Genomic DNA, 17,398 nt, shown 5'->3' with positions numbered 1-17,398 from the left:
CATCGAAATTACAGCGGCCGCGGCCGGGATTTGATCCTATGACCTGCAGGTCAACAGCAGAGTGCCTTAGCCACTAGACCACCAAGAAAGGTTCGCTTCTATTTTCAGTTTCAAACATCAAGACTATGTTTTCTGAGAGTATAAAGGCACATGCCCTTCATTTTTATGCAGCAACCTGTTACACACGTAGGTACTGGCCTGGTCACATTGCGAATGTCTCTGAATGTTTCCACTCCTCTGCAAAAACGCAGAAAGTTTTATACTGATGAGCAAGAAAGGACAGATTTTCAGATTTCAGGTGACTGGCGTCTATCCCTGCTGTTCTCATTGCACTTTAAGCATTGGTTTCTCTCATTGGGCACAATTTTGGCCAACAAAGTGTTCCATCTTTCCCGGCTGCATTTCTTTTTGTTCATCCCAACCATGTGGCATCGTAATTGATATACTTTCAGTTTGTAAAAATCCCTTTTGTTGTGTCATGAGACCCCTGGTGTCATGCAAGCACACTGTCCATGACACTGGGTGGAGATAGGCTTCCGCTATGCCCTTTTCCTGCTACCAACCCAGTGTGGGCATGCCAGTCATGTTGCTCATGCCTCGCTCGCGAATCGCCCTTCTTTCCAGTCCATAAAACAGCCTGCAGTAAACACAGAAGAACAGTCTCGCCGAAGCTCGGTTTATGTGTTCGCCCTCTGCACGTTCTCCCGTTCCTCTGTTTTTTTGCCAGCCTGCCACGGGGTTGCTTGCCATGCTCCTGCCCTTGTCTAACACCTTTATTTTCTACACTGTCGTACAGTATTTAAAAGAAGCCATACTCTCTTTCAACATGTACTTCACAGCGGCATATTTTGAGAGAGGTGTGCAGCTTACCTTAAATATTTGTTGACGAGCCCTTGCTTGTCTTCTTATCAGCTCTACCACCATCAGCCACCTGAGGAAAGAAAAATTGTAGGCACAGATGTGAAGAAGCGACTAGTGGTGTAGACCATAGGTCGGCGAACTCACTCATAAGTCGAGTCACTTGGACTCACTCAGACACAGATCGAGCTACGAATCGGGGCGCATTATTTTGGCGAGCCTGGGTCCGAGCGAGTGCAAAACACATAATGTATATTTCGAGTGAGTGAGTGAGTGAGTTCCACTTTTGTTTTACCGACCTATGATTTAGGCAGCCCAAACTTTCCTTTTACAGTCAAGCCACCGTTCCGAGCAACGTATACAGAAACAAAAAGTGAAACACTTGCTGTTGAAAGAATTTCTTAGTGCTTATAGACTGCACAGGCAGCTCAAGTGCCTATACACAATGTCTCTACCTTTCGGTCATGTCACCTCCAATATTGAGCATGTGTGTGAAGACAACACACATTTAGTAGCCAGTCATTTTGCCCAGCAATCCTTTCATGTTATATGCAAGATAAGGGGAGCACCAGCTGCCTCTGTTATCACCCATGTGGAGAGCTCAGTTCTAGCTTAGCTGCTTCCTTTCGATTGCCTCCTTTGCACTGGCACGAAAATCCAAGATGCCTACCTTACCTGCATCTCTTCCCCTCCCCCTATCTAGTACCGTATTTATACCACTGTAGATATACCCATTTTATCTCAATCTGAAATCCATTGTGGACGGTTGACTTCAATCTAAACCAAAATCTGTTTAGTTTCTATGCTAGACTTACAACCGAAACCTAAATTAACAAGAAATCGGGCGCGCTGTGGCATGGCTACAACATTAGGTTTATCTTCTGGCCGTGCCTGTGACATACATTTCCTTGCATGCAAGCAGTACTTTAAGCAATGATTCGCAGAAGCTTTTCTACAGATAATCCCTGCCAATTGCCTTGAAGCTAGCTTGTCTGTACTGGTCTGAGGCGCTGCCACGAAGCCACCATTCTAAACTGAAATCCCAGTTTTTCTTCAGCGACATGGTACATGGTTTATTAAATGCGCTCACGATTGTCTTTTGTGGGTGTGTTATGCAGAGCAATTATAAAAGGTCGAACTACATTAGAGTCAACAATGAGATTGAGTAAGTACGATGATGACTTCACGCAGCGTGCTCTTTATTGCCTGGCCAACAACGTTGAGTGCTCTCAAATATGGTCTAATAAACTTCATTCTATTGTACCTAGAAGTGGTTGCTGTGCAAAATTAACAGTTCTTCAAAGCACTGGTATGTAAGCCGCAAACACGGAAGCATAATGCAAACAGCGCTGCACTCTCCCAACGATACTGTACCGCAAAATGTTTCCAAAACCTTAGAGCAACAGCACAAGGAGCAGAAACCCACCTGTGGTCGTTGCCGGCTTGGTGACAAGAGATGTGCTGTGTCAGGTTTTTCCAAGACCTGTGCTCAGAACTGAAAGTGCACACGAAACACATGTTATGCTATGTGACAACACATGCCACATGCGAAATTGTAGCAAGCCAAACAGTGACATTCAGTGATGCCAACAGAACAAGGCCGAAATTCAGGCCGAGGCAGACTAATGGCTTTTTGGTGCCGAAAGAGCTCAGATAGCTGCACATGTGGGTAGTGGTGCTATTTACATAGATGATGTATTACTTTTGCACATGACGCTTGCTTTCATATATAACCTGCACATGTAACTACTGAACGCTGAAAAATAAGAGCTTAAAGAGTCCTCACACACTGCTGTAAAGCTACCTTTCTTGCATTAACATAAAGCAGTGCGGTAAAATAAGCTTGCGCACTGAAAATATGGCTATTCCTTTTTAGTGTTCCTTATTGAATCATATGATATATTGAACTATACTCTGCTACACCACTTTGTTCAGCACTACTAAAGCTACGGGGTGTAACAAAGCCACACGCTTGCGTAGCAAAACGTAGCCCATCATACAAGTGCCTTCAAATTGGCAGGGTTGTCTAAAATTGACATTTGTTTGGTGTGTGCAATGTGTTTCTTCATCGCATTTATTTCCTGAACATCTAATTTTTTGTGTCAGCTACCGGCAGTAACTATGGTTACAATTCAACATGGCAGCGCCCATGCAGAGCGACCACCCGCTTTGATTCGAACTTGCACCTGCTAAACTCCCACCGCACTGACAGCAACAAATGGCCAAATGAGCCATCGATTTGTTTCATCTTACTCCGAGGATGAAGCATCAGGTACATTTTGTCGTTAGCGAGATATGCTGCTTGTGTAGCCATATCTGATAAGCCTAACGCGCCGATGCCAGGGCTTTGCCGCCAGGCGAAAAACACTGCATCGCCAAATATCAGACATGCGACCTCGCACAGCGTTCCACGCGTGTCAGATGCTCTTTCGGTGAAACAAAAAAAAAGATAGACGAGAAACATTGCAGCGAGAAACTAGAAAAAACGCGTCGAAAGAGAAGCAGTCATACCAGAGGCACGAACAGTGTCAGAGAGCCACAAAGTGAAGATATCTGCCGGTACGAGCGTCTACCGATCTTCCGTATAGCCACAAATCGTATAGTTAAGACGCCAAACTTCCTGAAGTTGAAGAGTAATGGCCAGTTTGACAGTATTACTTATTTTTTAAAGTTCATAAACCACCCACGTTACATGCAATGAGCGTGGAAGGACAATTCAATGAGCAGACACAGCGCGGATGAATACATGTAGAGGAGCTGATCGCCTTTCTTATTGGCTGAGGGCCCTGCAGCCTTCACAGTGCTGAAGGGAACTTCTGAAACAGAGTATAGTTGCAATATCTTTGAGATCTCAATATATGCAGGTCCGACTCTATACAAGTAAAACCTAAGCCGTACTCTGCCTTGCATTCCTTATTTTTCAGCCATGTTTTTACCAACTAGCATAAGAAAAAATACTCGGGGTATGTTTACATACTAGCGTGCCCTGGTCTTATAGGTATGGCACTATGAATTTCACGCCTAGAACATTTTCGCGGTTCGCAAAGATAAGCGCTGTCGACTAAACTGAAATAACAACAAGTGAACAATCCAACAAAGCCTAGCACACAAGCTATGTGCTAAACAGAGCTACAAAGAGACGAGCCCAAGTAAAGTCCTTGCTACCTCAAGTTCTGGAATTTTACGAGCAAAACATGCAAACCAGTTTCAAAGCTTGCAGTGGAAGGACTTTAACTGAAACAGGCACATAAACAATCTACATTACAGTTTGAAATAACTTTGGTAGGTCGAAGAGGCCCCACCCAGATGATAGAAGCGACTGGAGATCGCCTCCACGATTAAAGTAGAATGTAGATTTAGTCCCACTCATGAGCTAGATACAAAAATCCGATCTCTGTTCGACATCAAGATGAGCTCGCAATACAACATCTGTTCAAGAGCACTTTGAACATTCTTTTTTTTTCAGTCAGTACCAATTACACATTGTTGAAACACTGCCTGTCAATTTGCTGCAACTTCCAATTCTGAAAAAAAAGATGTTGCTCCTAACACAATAAAGTGATTAATGTTTCGAAACCTACATGTTGCACTATAAAGATTAAATACTTGAAGTTCACGTTGACAAATGCTATGCAAAAGCACAGTGATTGACATGTCGGTGTAGGGTGCAAGTTTATGTTAATCTGCCTTGAAAAAAAATCTAAAACTTCATCAGTGCTTCTATGTTATACTGTATTTTCATGTATGCTGCATTTCGGGTACTACATTCAGTGACAAGTTCCATCTCGACCATGGCTTCCCTTTGTTGAAATGAGGATGCCACGGTCGAGATTGAACTTGTCACCGAATCTAGCAGCAGAAATACAGTACACCTACTAAGCATGGTCTCTGCTAGGGCCACGCTTTTCATTGTAGAACTGCGATTCTAATGCCATGTCAAGCTTTACTGCAAGTGTAGCAAACCTCATCCAGCACGGGAAAGGTTTGAGACAGCTGCAAGCCCGGACAGCCAGCTTGCAAAACTGTTGCAAAGCCTAAGCTGGCTTGAACAGTATTTTAAAATAAACGGGAAATGTAAAACTTTACAAGAAGCATGCAATGTGTCAAAAGATTCACAAAAGAAAAAGAATTGCATCAGCCTATTTGTAGCACAAACCTGTGAAATCTGAATGATTACTTCAGAAATTGCAACCTTCTAGCTTTTTCAGCTAAGAAAAGACTGCTTCACAGATGTTCGGGTGCACGGAGGCGGTGCTGAATCTGCTCGACTTTCAAAAGCCCGATCCCTGATCGACATCAAGATGAGCTCGCAATATAACTTCTGTTCAAGAGCAATTTGAACATTCTTTTTTTCAGTCAGTACCAATTACACATTGTTAAAACACTGCCTGTCAATTTCCTGCAACTTCCAATTCCGAAAAAAAGATGTTGCTCCTAACACGATAAACTGATGAATGTTTCGAAACCTACATGTGGCGCTAGAAAGATTAAATACTTGAAGTTCACGTTGACTAATGCTATGCAAAAGTTAAAAGCAACTCTAAACATTTCATTTTAAAGAGACACTAAAGAGAAGCGACGAGTTGGTTTTTATTGACAAACTGCGCTCAAAGAACTCTAATGGCATATGTTTCACTAACATAAGTTCATTATTAGCAAAGAAAATCAAGGTTGTATTATTTTTGAATTTGGCAGGTGACGTCAGAAATTTCGAAGTGTATTTTTCGTAATTTCAAAATGTGGGCTAGATAAGTTTTCTGAAACTACGTATGCTAGGTCTATAGCACTCGCAGATGACAGTGTACTTCATTTTTACCTATTAGAAGCTACGTAGGACCCAGTAAAAAGAAGCCTTCGAGATCTACAACGCCCCGGTCTGGTGCATGAATTTCATTGCGGCGTCTCTACCAATATTTTCTTTTCACGAGTTGTCTCACTTACCAAGCGTCGTGTCGCAGCAAGAATGGCGTTTTTGAGATTGCGAAATTTGTACTTCCTTAATACGCGAAAAATCGCTTTTCTCTATAGTGTCCCTTTATTTACATTTCCAAAAAAGGGGGCCTCCCCTAAAAAAAGGCTCTAGGTCTAAGACACCTTGGTTTGAGAAAGTGCGCATTTGTTTTTGTAGGTGAGTGCTACAGATCAAGTGCATAGCAATTTATTTTCGTTTTATTAAGGTACATTTATGAGCCACTCACCTGGCGAAGCCTCTGTTTACCAGACCCCTTTTTATGAGAAGTCGGCGAAGCTCTTGGCAGAGGCCGTGTGGGGGTCTCAAAAAAGCTCCTGGGCTGGCCCACAGCATGACCTTCGCTTAATTGGGTACTGGTGGTCTTGGATACAGGGCTGACTGTACCTCTCGCATGTGCCTACAGCAACAGGCAGGTCAATGAGACGCATGCACTACTTTTAACCTGATCAGAGCTGAAAAGGCATTTAACATCTGAAGCAAGCCATAGAACAGTGCCATTTTAACTTGGGTGCTGCCTGTGTGCGGTATACATTACCTAAATTGCATGCGAACAAAACCACTCAAACCTCACCATAACGAAATTGCACCTTACATGAAAAATAAGCTTGCTATATCCGAAAGTTCGTTATAAAAATTCATTTTTAACAGTATGTTTATGCCAAGACAATTTTTATTTACTTCGTTATGAGAGATATTTTGTTACATCTGGGTGTACAGTAAACCCTTGTTAACTCGAACTCGCATATCTCGAAATCTCAGTCAAGTCGAAACTTTTTTTCGCCACGCCTACTATAGGCGCCATGTATTTGCCTTTTATCTTGAAAGGTTTTTGCAGGGGACAGCGTATATCTCCAAATCTTGACCCGGAGGGAAGAAGGCAAAGTCCACTCCCAACAGGAAACGAGGACGTTGTGCAAATGCTTAGCTCTTACTATACGTGCTAAACGCAGTTGTGAAGGGTGAATTCGAAATTCCCGCTGTCGCAGCCGTTTGCTATCTGCCTTCTCAAGCAAATATGGGAATGATCAAGTGTGTGCACCTGTGCACGCCTTCTGCACGGTGTGCAGCGTGCCGTCAGCACGTAAGCTAGCCCTTGCATGTTCGAGGTAGTTGTCTGTGTTCCCAGCGATCTGCGCAAGACGAATATTCAGTGCGTGGTCTGTGCAACGAATGCTTCCAAATATCAACCAAGATTTGCCCCCAAAGCAGTACAAATCGCTAACGTTGGAGAGAAAAGTCGCTTTAATCAAGGAAGTGGAAAGAGCATGTCGAAGCAAGTCGTGCATCGCCAAAGAATTCGGCACCCCCTTGTTAATCCTCTCGACAGTGCCTAAGAACAAGCAAACGATTTTGGAAGGCTTCGAGCAAAGCTTCTAATGAGGCGGACGTCCTCGTTACCAGTATGCTGTCGGATGCAGATATCGTTGAGATGGCCTTGAACAATGCAGATGACCACGCAGAAGAGGAAGAGCCCCTAGAAGGGCCTACGACGACAGAAACGCGTAACATGCTACACTTGCTCCGCAACAAGGCCGATTGCAGTGGTGGCGACCAACGGCTCATACGATGAGTTGAGCAGCTTTCTTGGACCGAGCAAAAACGCGAAACAGATGAGAATTGCACAGTTTTTTTGATCCTCGGTGATGAATTCTTTTTCCCTGCAAATTCTTAAGCTTTTATTGCAGTAGCTCTCTCGTGCAGTGGGGCTTTTCCCAACAACACTGGCTTTTATTTTGCATTGACCTGGGCAAATATTTTCGACGTTTTACTTAAGTAGAAATACTGCTTATCTCGAAATTTTCCCTGGATTTCACGGCTTCGAGTTAACAAGGGATTACTGTAGAAACCTTACTGAAGTTTCATGCACATACATTTTACTGTACGCACATTTAACTGCCTTTAACTGTATGTACAATGAACTGCATTTTGACTAATGTACAGTTCCTAATATTGTCACAGGTACATCTGTATTTTCCTGCTCTAGTCAAACTCCTTCACAAAACCAATACATGCACACTATGGTGGTGTAGTGACGATTACGCTCGAATGTTGACCCCAAGGTTGCGGGACCGAATACCAGCGGTATTGGCCGCACTTTTAATTAATGCAAAAATGTGCGAGGCTCATGTACTTGGCTTTAGGAGCACATTAAAGAACCTGGTCAAAATTTTCAAAGCCCCCACTACATTCATATTTGAAAATTTTGTTGAAGCGCACTAAAACGAACGGACAGAAGAGGCTGACAAGAACAGTCTTTTGTCCGTCCCTACTTTAGTGTGCTTCAACAAAATTTTCAATTATGAACGTAATCCAACAGGCCCAACTTGCCATCTTGCCCCCACTACACTGTTCTTCATAATCATAACGTCGTTTTGGGACGTTAGACCGCAGCTATTCCTATATTATTAAAGCATACATTTCTAACCACTTATGGGGACAAACCACACCAAAATATTCTGGAACCTTTCATTGCTTATGCTGCTCCAATGTATGCAAGAAACAAGAGTTCAGCAATTATGTATACATTATCGAACATTCCAGCGATAACACTGCAAGTGTTGACCATGCATGCATAGAAGAAATGTTCCATCGATAATAAGATTATGGACAAAAACTGACAACTATGCTTGACTATCGTTTCATTGCACAGGTTGTCTCATTTTCTGGACACAGGTTTTAAAATATGCAGTTCCATCTTCACTAGTTCGAGTATTGCCTTTATTACTGACGCAAGCAGGTGACAACCTCAATTTCAAATTCAAAAACTGCAATTTGGACCAAAACTGGGTTTGGCTCAGCTACGTAGTTACGATAAGCCCTCGTTATTGGCCAGGTCATCGGGGCAGGTGGTGAATTCCATTAAGCGGCTAAAAGCACTGAAGAAATCAGTCTCGACATGCACTCAGACAATCTGGTTGTTCCAATGCGCAAGCTGTAAGCCACCGTGCTTAACAGTGGCAGCAAAAAAAATGCCAATATTCCGATGGCCGCACGCGTCTGACTCAACAGGCCAGGTCCGACTGCATGACGGTCCCAAGAAACTGTTACAATAATGGAATGCATTTTTTTCTCTAATATCACGACACATAAATCCGTACACTCGTTTAGCAAAGTTAAATGAGGGTTCACAGATAAATTTCTCATTTCCGCGTGCCGTACTACAAACGGAGTCTAGAAAAACTTTGGTCTGAAGTACCGAGATGAGGGGTGTTGCTACAAGGTGGATAAAGTACATAATTTTAATAAGAATCATATGTACACCTCGTTATTTGAAGTGTTAGCTGCCACTAAAAGATTCTCATTGCCTTGTTTAACAGAGGATTATTGGGGTGGCAGCCATTAAGACCTAGAGACAAGGCATCTAATTTTTTTTGCACTCATTAGCGCATGAGTCGTGCATTCATTCGTAGCCTACAATTTGCCCAAGAGTATCACCGTAGAAGGTGTTACAACAAAAATAACTAGGCTTGTACGAACAGTGAGTTTTAAGTTCGAAGTGAATAGGGTTTTTGGTCGAGTAATTTCGAATCAAATAGAATATACGATGTATAAAGAAAAATGGGCATATTTATCATGACCTAACTGTCTGGCACAATTTTTTTTAAATTATAAATAAGGCATCTCTGTAAAAGTGCTTTCTTTTCTTTCCCGTTCAAATGAAGTCGAGACAACTTAGAGAAGTAGCAGGATTTGATTTTCCGTAGGATGCAAGTGATAACCTGTAAACTACGAAACATTATTCATTACAGTTAGAATGTATAAGTCAACAAAGCAGGCTTTTAAGCTTAAAAAAATCAATTGATTTGAGGATAATATGTTCATTTAAAGTGTTTTTCAACAACTTTGCAAGTAGCCATGGAATGGATTCACTAAAGAAGCTTATTGCCTCACGAATTAACCGCTGCAAAAACTTTTAGAGCCTGTCCAGTATGAGCGGAGTTTAGCGATTCCCCACATGCTACAACTTCATTCTCCCTTCTTGTCTCGATGAAGGCGCTTGAAGCAAAGCCGCGAGAGATGGCATAGGGAAAGAAAATATGTCAGGTGTGCGTCGTCACCTTGTGAATTCTTTTTCTTTTCTTTTAATACGCACCCGGCTACGCACGGCGGCCCCAATAACAACCATGCTCAATCAGCCAATGGCTGGTACAATTGCTCTGACGAGCGATTTTTGACATAGTGACACCATTTGCTGAAAGAAGAGAGCAATTTTTATCTGATTGAGAATTTATTGTGAATTCCAGGTCGCGTGCTGCGCGATAACATTAAGCTCACATGTTCTCCGTTGCCTCGACTACCGATTAGCAGCGTTGGCTGGCCATGCTTAACCAGTGTTGCAGCACCCCTGTAAATTTAAAGTAGGACTTCGCGACAGAGCGAAATTCCCCTAGCAAGGTGCTTTCACAGCTTTACACTACTACAGTGCAGTGAAACTACCCTTACAGTCGGTTCCAAGGGGACAAATATAGATCTATTCGTTCATATTGTCGCGACGTGAAAATAACAGGATACAGGACGACGATGCGACCAGGAAAAACGAGGTCTGTATTAAAAGAACAAAAAGCAGCCGCTTCGACGTCGTCTTCCTCGGAGCAACCATGGGTGCTGTCCACGCTCATCACTTCGTAGTCCTCTGTCTTCTTGCCTGGCCTTTAGCCGTGACATTAGCCTCCCATTCAAGAAAGCATCGTCCCAATGCTTTATGATCAAAGTGGTTTGTACTCGTTGGAAACGCACGAGTTCAGAGAAATAAGGTTTAATTCGAACAACGTGCACAACTTCTGGAGCACACCTTCGACGCCATATGGAGTGCGCAGTATCAGAAACAACCTCATAATTAATGTCACTGCGACGTCGTAGAAAGTTATAGGGCCCGAAGTACCGTATTAATATTTTTTTCCGAGAGGCCGCGTTGCCGAATAGAAACTTTCTCTCTAGGCTTGTATGAGACTAGACGGTGACGAAGGTTGTACCATTTTGAATGGTAGTCCTGCTGGCGACTAATACGTAGGCGTGCAAGTTGTCGGGCTTCTTAGGCAAGCTGGGTGATATAATCAGCATCCGTCTCAACCTTTTTGCGCTCGTGCGGCAGCATAGCATCCAGCATAATGGTGACTTCACGACCATGAAGAAGACAAAATGGCGTTCTTGTTCCTTGATGAGCAGTATTCTAGGCGAACGTGACATACGGTCAGAGCTCGTCCCAGTTTTTATGCTCCACATCGACGTACATGCAGAGCATATCCACAAGCGTCTTGTTGAGACGCTCCGTAAGACTATTCGCTTGCAAATGATACGCCGTTGTTCGCCGGTGGGATGTGCCACTAAGTCTTAAAACCGTCCGTAATGGTTCGGCTGCGAATGCAGTTCCGCTGTCAGTTATGAAGGAGCGCCATGCCTCAGCACCACATTCTCCACGAAATATCGGGCTGCTTCACTTGCCGTGCCCCTCTCCAGAGCCTTGGTTTCGGCGTAACGAGCGAGGTAGTCGATGGCTACTATAATCCATCTGCGACCTGCCGATGAGGCGGGAAATGGGCCCAAAAGATCCATTCCGACTTGAGTGAATGGAGTAACAGGCACGTCAATAGGACGGAGGAGGCCTGCTGGTTTGACGGGTGGGACTTTTCTGTTCGGATGTGCAATCAAGGCACATCCGAACATAGTGTTGAACGGTCACCGTCAGTCTTGGCCAATAGTATTTCTGCCTCACTCTGCACAGCGTACGCGTGTAAACCAAGTGGCCGGATGTTGGTTCATCGTGGCATGCCTGTAATACTTCACTCCTTAGAGATGTTGGCACGAGTAAGTAACCGTTTTCGTGTGACGTGACGTTCATTTTATACAGGACGTCGTTGCGCAAGCGAAACGACGAAAGCCCTCTCGCAAACAGTCGAGGTACAGCTGAATTGCGACCTTCCAAAAAAACGAAATACAGGTTCTAGTTCCGGGTCATCTCGTTGCAGCTGTGCGATAGTAGCCGTGTTTACAACTCCGACAAAGGCTGTATCGTCATCATCTGCCGTTGCAGGTTCGTATGGCGCACGAGAAAGGCAATCGGTGTCTGAATGTCGCTTCCCCAATCTGTAGACCACCGTCATGTCGAATTCTTGAAGCTTCAGGCTCCTGCGCGCCAATTGTCCTAAAAAGGTCTTTTTAATTTGTCAGCCAGCAGAGGGAGTGATGGCCGCTGACAACATTAAAAGGACGACCATACAGATATGGGCGGAATTTCATAACGGCCCACACTACCGCAAGGCACACTTTTCTGTAGCGGAATAATTTTCTTTCGCACGTGAAAGAGTTCTGCTCGCGTAAGCAATTACTCGTTCAGCGCCATCCTGCCATTGCACGAGTACAGCTCCAAAGCCGACATTGCTAGCGTCGGTGTGCACTGTTGTCGGGGCGTCATCATCAAAGTGTGCGAGGACTGGTGGCTTCTGAAGGTGTTGACGCTGCTCGTCGAATGATTTTTGCTGTTCTTCATTCCATAGGAATGCGACATCTTCTCTGGTAAGGCGGGTCAATGGCAAAGCGAATACTTCGAAACCTTCAATATATAAATTCGAATCGAAGTGAATTCAAATACTCTACTATTCGTTTGATTATTTGAAGCATTTGAATATTCGCACAAGCCTAAAAATAACGTTTCATTTACACCAAGGAGAACTGCTTTGAATGGAAATGATAGATTTATGTGCATTGTTCCCAAAATATAGTAGCACACAGTCCGTGTATTAAAGCTCACTGAACAAAGAAAGGTTAATGATAAATACAAAACTCAAGATACAGATTTTATTAGAATGCAGCAGAGTGGACAATAAAAAGATGCTACAAATAAAATGAATATACTGCAGTTCTAAGCAGAGAAAAGTTAATGCACCACAAATATCAGAGTACTGAACAGCATAAAGGAAAACCCCCATTAGTTCATTCAAAAGTATTGTGCGAGATAAAAAAAGCACTCTCAAACGATCATCATATTGGACACCCATTTGCTTTGTAGGATCACAAACATCACACATTAACTAACTTACCATAAAAAGAGCCCCTCAATAACCTGGGTCTCGGGCATTACTCTGTAGGTTAGCAGCTTGTGCACATTCACATACTACAACACTCCTCCAGTAGCAACTTCTCTCAACCAATCTAAACAAGAATTCTGGAATGCCACTGTAATTCTACTGCCTGAGAGAGTTTTCTACACACTCGTTGGAAGTTAAAACAAACTAAAGAGTTTCCCTTAGGAAAAAAACTTTGACTTCGTGAATAGAGAAACGAACTAAGTCCTCATGTGGACACTGCCAACTAGCAGATGAAGACACGAGAAACCTCATAAAGCAAGGCCAACTGGTAGCACCTGAACAGAAGCTGTTAGTGCAAACTGCGTTTACATACGTGACCTAGCCTGTCTTTTTCAGAGTCTTTCAGGTTATGAGGTGAGCCATTCGGCAATGGCCATGCTGAAGCGACATACAAGTTCACTGGCTCGTTTGCCAGGCGACCACGATGTGCGGGGCTGTGCTGGTAGTTGGCCATCTTTGAAGCAGAGCTGGAGGCAGCAGCACCTCTTTGGAGAGCCTGCAGCGATTGAGAGGGCATGGCATGTCCATAATGTTCAGGAACGTGCCCTCAGAAGGTGGTGAATCAGTTCAGAACTGAGGGTGTCCGGTCCAACCCGGAGTGGCTAGACACTCGTTATAGCAGTCCTTGATGACAATGCGCTTAAATCAGCAAGAAGTGCACCTGTGCATAGAGTATTAATCTATACGATTATGAGGGGTGTCATAGTGGAAGGCTCCGCAAATTTCGATCACCTGTGTTTCTTTACACTGCACCTAAATCTAAGTACACAAGCCTCAAACAATTTTGCCTCCATCAGAAATGCAGCGGCCGCGGCCAGGCTACGATCCCGCCACGTTCGGGTCAGCAGTCAAGCTTGTACCTACAAAAGCCCACAGAAATTTCTTAAATGTGTTTGTGATTTTATGATTTACAGCCAATGTTAAGGACACATATGTTCCTTTTTTAGTAGCAACAACTGTGGCATAAAATGAGAAGCAAAGCCAAGGCCAATGAGGAGACTATGCAAAGAGAGACTCATCATGCTATCTCTCTTGTTCTACTTGTGAATGGGAAGCTTTAGCATCCTTGAAGCGTTTTTTCCACACTGTACAGAGTATTTACGATGGCCAATTATGAATTCAGCACCAACAACGACTTAAACAAATTTAATGTATTAAGCTTCTCAGACTGCAGTGAAAGTCCGCGCAAGTCACAAAGTTGTCTCGGTGGCTCGTCAATGTGGAGTGGTTGATTTATTGACAAATAGCAAACCAGCCGCAGGGACATTACCTCAGAATGCACGGTGGGAAATAAAAGATGTGCAACTATGTTTAGCGGACCCAATTGAATGAATTTCGGTGTTGCGGGGCTCTCAACTTGCAAAGCTGCTAGTAAACTACATTAATACATCACTTTTATTTGGAGTCATGAGAGGCTAGCCTAATGGATCAACATGCTAACATCGGTGCTACGAGAAATCCTCAGGCTGAACATTTATTAAACTTGACTTCAAGAATCTTGTCCCCAATCACAGCCGAGTACAAAGATTTTTTCCACTGTCACATTGAAAAAATTAATGTGCAACGTTGCATCAGAAAGAAAAATATTACAGAGAGAATGAAGTAGGTATTTACAAGAAACCATTATTTGTCAACAATTTAAGTGTAGAAGCTACACATACTAAACAAATCCATCTCGCATTGCCATTAAGAATAAAGGTTTGTCACATGACAAACACATTCTAGCAGACTATATGAAGATCACCAGCCACCGCGAGTATTTAAACCATCTCAAGCAGGACTTTTCAATTAAACCAAGGCTCAGGTGGCAGAGTACAGAAGTTCCTCTGTTGAAAGTTCGTCAAAACATTTCAACCAGAAAGGATAAGATTGTGGCGTACCAGTCGCAGCATGAAGCTACGATGACCACCATCAGAAAATAAAAGTTTGAAGTGTAAAAAAGTGGCAAAGCTACCGCTAAGTCTTGCAAGGCCTGAAAGAGTGAATCCGGCAGATTTTTAAGTTTGATCTGCTTCCTTGTAGGTAGTTGCAAGGCTGGGTGTTGTTGGCTGCTTCCCCACGAAGAGAGGCTTGAGCGAGTTAAACCACAGTGAGTCACAGACACTAAACCGACGCTTCAACTCCAGGGACAGCAACACGCACTGAAATAAAGCGTTCGCTCCTCACATAAATCTATGGGCATGTCGTTGTTTGCTCAGGGCTTCGATCACTTCGGGGGGGGGGGCAGTGGGAGATGTTTTTACACAGTGGCCACTGCCTTTCCAGTTCCCTAGTTATTCTCTCGTATGCACCGCTGAAGCACTCCGCACAGATGCTTCAGCAAAGTTGAAACCTGCATCCACGGTATTTATCTTTGGGCGAGTCACAATGGTTAACGAGGATGATAGCTTTTTGTTCCGTCCAAAGCTTTTATGGCAGGCTTAAGCAGCTTTGGTGTTAAGAGAATTCATTTTAGCCTAGAATGAGCCTCTTTCGGCCTTGTGAGCTTCCAAAAAACTGATTTACCGAGGACGCAGTAATGTTGCACATCTCAAGATGCATTTAAGAATGCTAATAGTTAAGAAGAAAGTAGACAGAAAGAATACACAGAACAATAAGCAACACAGCAACATATAAGCAAGGCCACCAGCCACAGAAAATCAGTTCATTTAGGGACATATCTTGGCAAGACGGCTAGTTGGGCCAGTTGGTTGGGAATTATCGTGAACTTGGTTTACAGCGCAACATCATAAACACAGACACAAGGAAGGAGCAAAACAGAAAAAAGAAAAAGAAAAGACAGGACGGCCCTGGTAGGAGCTTGTTAGTGCAAAATGCTGTCTTTTCTTTCGCGATAAATTGATTGATATGCCGGGTTTAACATCCGAAAACCACCATGTAATTATAAGACACTGCATAGTGGAGGGCTCCGGAGTCTCTCTTTTGCCTGCCTGCTTCCTTGTGTCTGTTTCTGGTGTCGCACTGTAAACCAAGTTCACGTTGAATCTATTTAATGTTTAGGTAACGGTCATTACCAATTCTTCGTATCATACCATATTTCTTAAAGCAAATTTTGTTCCACTCTCACATTTGGTGCCCTAATGTGCTGCAAGCTTTGCATACTAATGTCGAATGAGTGACACAGTTGATATCGTATACTGATTTACTTTCTCACGTTGTGTTAGAAAAACGAAAACAAAGCAAACCACTATTATGCAAACATTTCGCCATGAGGTCTTACCGACGATGTTTACCACAACCATGCAAGAAAAGTTGGAATTTTTAAGCAGCTCACCTGGTGTGTCCTCGGCATCACTGGCAGATCAAATCGCGACCAAGGTAAGCTGCGAGCCCGAAATGGTCAAAGTACAGCCGGGTCACTGCGCCAACAGACGCCAAGAAAACAAGCCCCAGTGAGCACAGGCAAGGTTACTAAGTACAGCGGCCGAGTGAGCTACGAGATCGTCGAGGTCGCTCCTTCGAGCTCGACAGGGACTCAGTGCCAGAGAGCACTTCGTAGAGCACTCTCCCCGCAGTACGAAGTACGTACGTACAGCAGTACGTACAGCAAAGACGGGCTTTGCTGTACGTACTCGGCTTTGGCCGGCAAAGATAATTTTGTGGGGCATCATACTCAGAGCAATGTCTAATGAGAGCGCTCTCGCACGCAGAGAAACGCTTGCCAATTGGTGAAAAAGCACCGCAGGTCACGGGATCGAATGCCGGCTGCATTTCCGATGGAGGCGGAAATGCTCTAGGCCCGTGTGCTCAGATTTGGGCGCACGTTAAAGAAGCCCAGGTGGTCAAAATATCCGCAGCCCTCCACTACGGTGTCTCTTATAATCATATGGTGGTTCTGGGACGTCAAACCCCACATATCAATCAATCAATCAATCAATCAATTGGTGAAAAAACAATGAACTAAAAGAGAAAAGAAAGCTGACAAACCTTGCACCGTAGCCGCTGCAAAGTGGTCGCTCACTGCTCGCCACAGAACACCTATACACTACCACTTGTGCTCGCTTTTTCGTTTCATTGGCCCAAGGAGCAACGCAACAACATAATCGAATGCTGAAGCACCCAAACGAGAATGAGGAGTTTGTGGGCTGCCCAGTCACTTTTGAGGCACCGCGGTTCTCCGCGGAAGCTAGCGGCTGATTTAAATTTCGTTCGAACAGTGATACTACGGGCGACCACACTTCTGTTTTTGCAGCGCGCACGCGCGCTGTGAACCGATGGATGGATGGATGGATGGATATGGCTGTACCCTTTAGATTGGGCGGTGGCTAGCGCCACCAAGCCGTAATACCTTATATACCAAAAACTATATTTATTTTTTTCCTTAAAAAGTGAGTTTGAGGATTCGTACTTTGCAATGAAGAGTTTAATTTTCACTCGTGCCTTGACTTTAGCCACCAATCAGATAACCTCCTTCTAGTTAAGTCTACCCGCTTAAAGTTTATTTTGCCCTCCTGGTCCCTAAACCCCAGTGCTTTGAAAAACT

The 17,398-nt window shown here is 43.8% G+C and overlaps 1 protein-coding gene across 5 annotated transcripts in view; it reads right to left on the bottom strand.

Moving 5' to 3' along the window:
• LOC142784684 (uncharacterized) overlaps positions 1-17,064 on the bottom strand; it is a 285,299-nt gene extending 268,235 nt beyond the window's left edge. For all 5 annotated transcript variants that reach the window (XR_012888726.1, XM_075883160.1, XM_075883161.1 and 2 more), the window contains exon 1: positions 16,843-17,064. The gene's annotated coding sequence lies outside the window, so the exon portion shown is untranslated. The remainder of the gene's footprint in view (positions 1-16,842) is intronic.
• Positions 17,065-17,398: the final 334 nt, after the last annotated feature.

Source organism: Rhipicephalus microplus, unplaced genomic scaffold (assembly GCF_043290135.1).
Source record: "Rhipicephalus microplus isolate Deutch F79 unplaced genomic scaffold, USDA_Rmic scaffold_15, whole genome shotgun sequence".
NCBI classification, from domain to species: Eukaryota; Metazoa; Arthropoda; class Arachnida; order Ixodida; family Ixodidae; genus Rhipicephalus; species Rhipicephalus microplus.
Note: the sequence above shows the minus strand (reverse complement) of the source record. Positions and strands in the feature narration are given on the sequence as shown.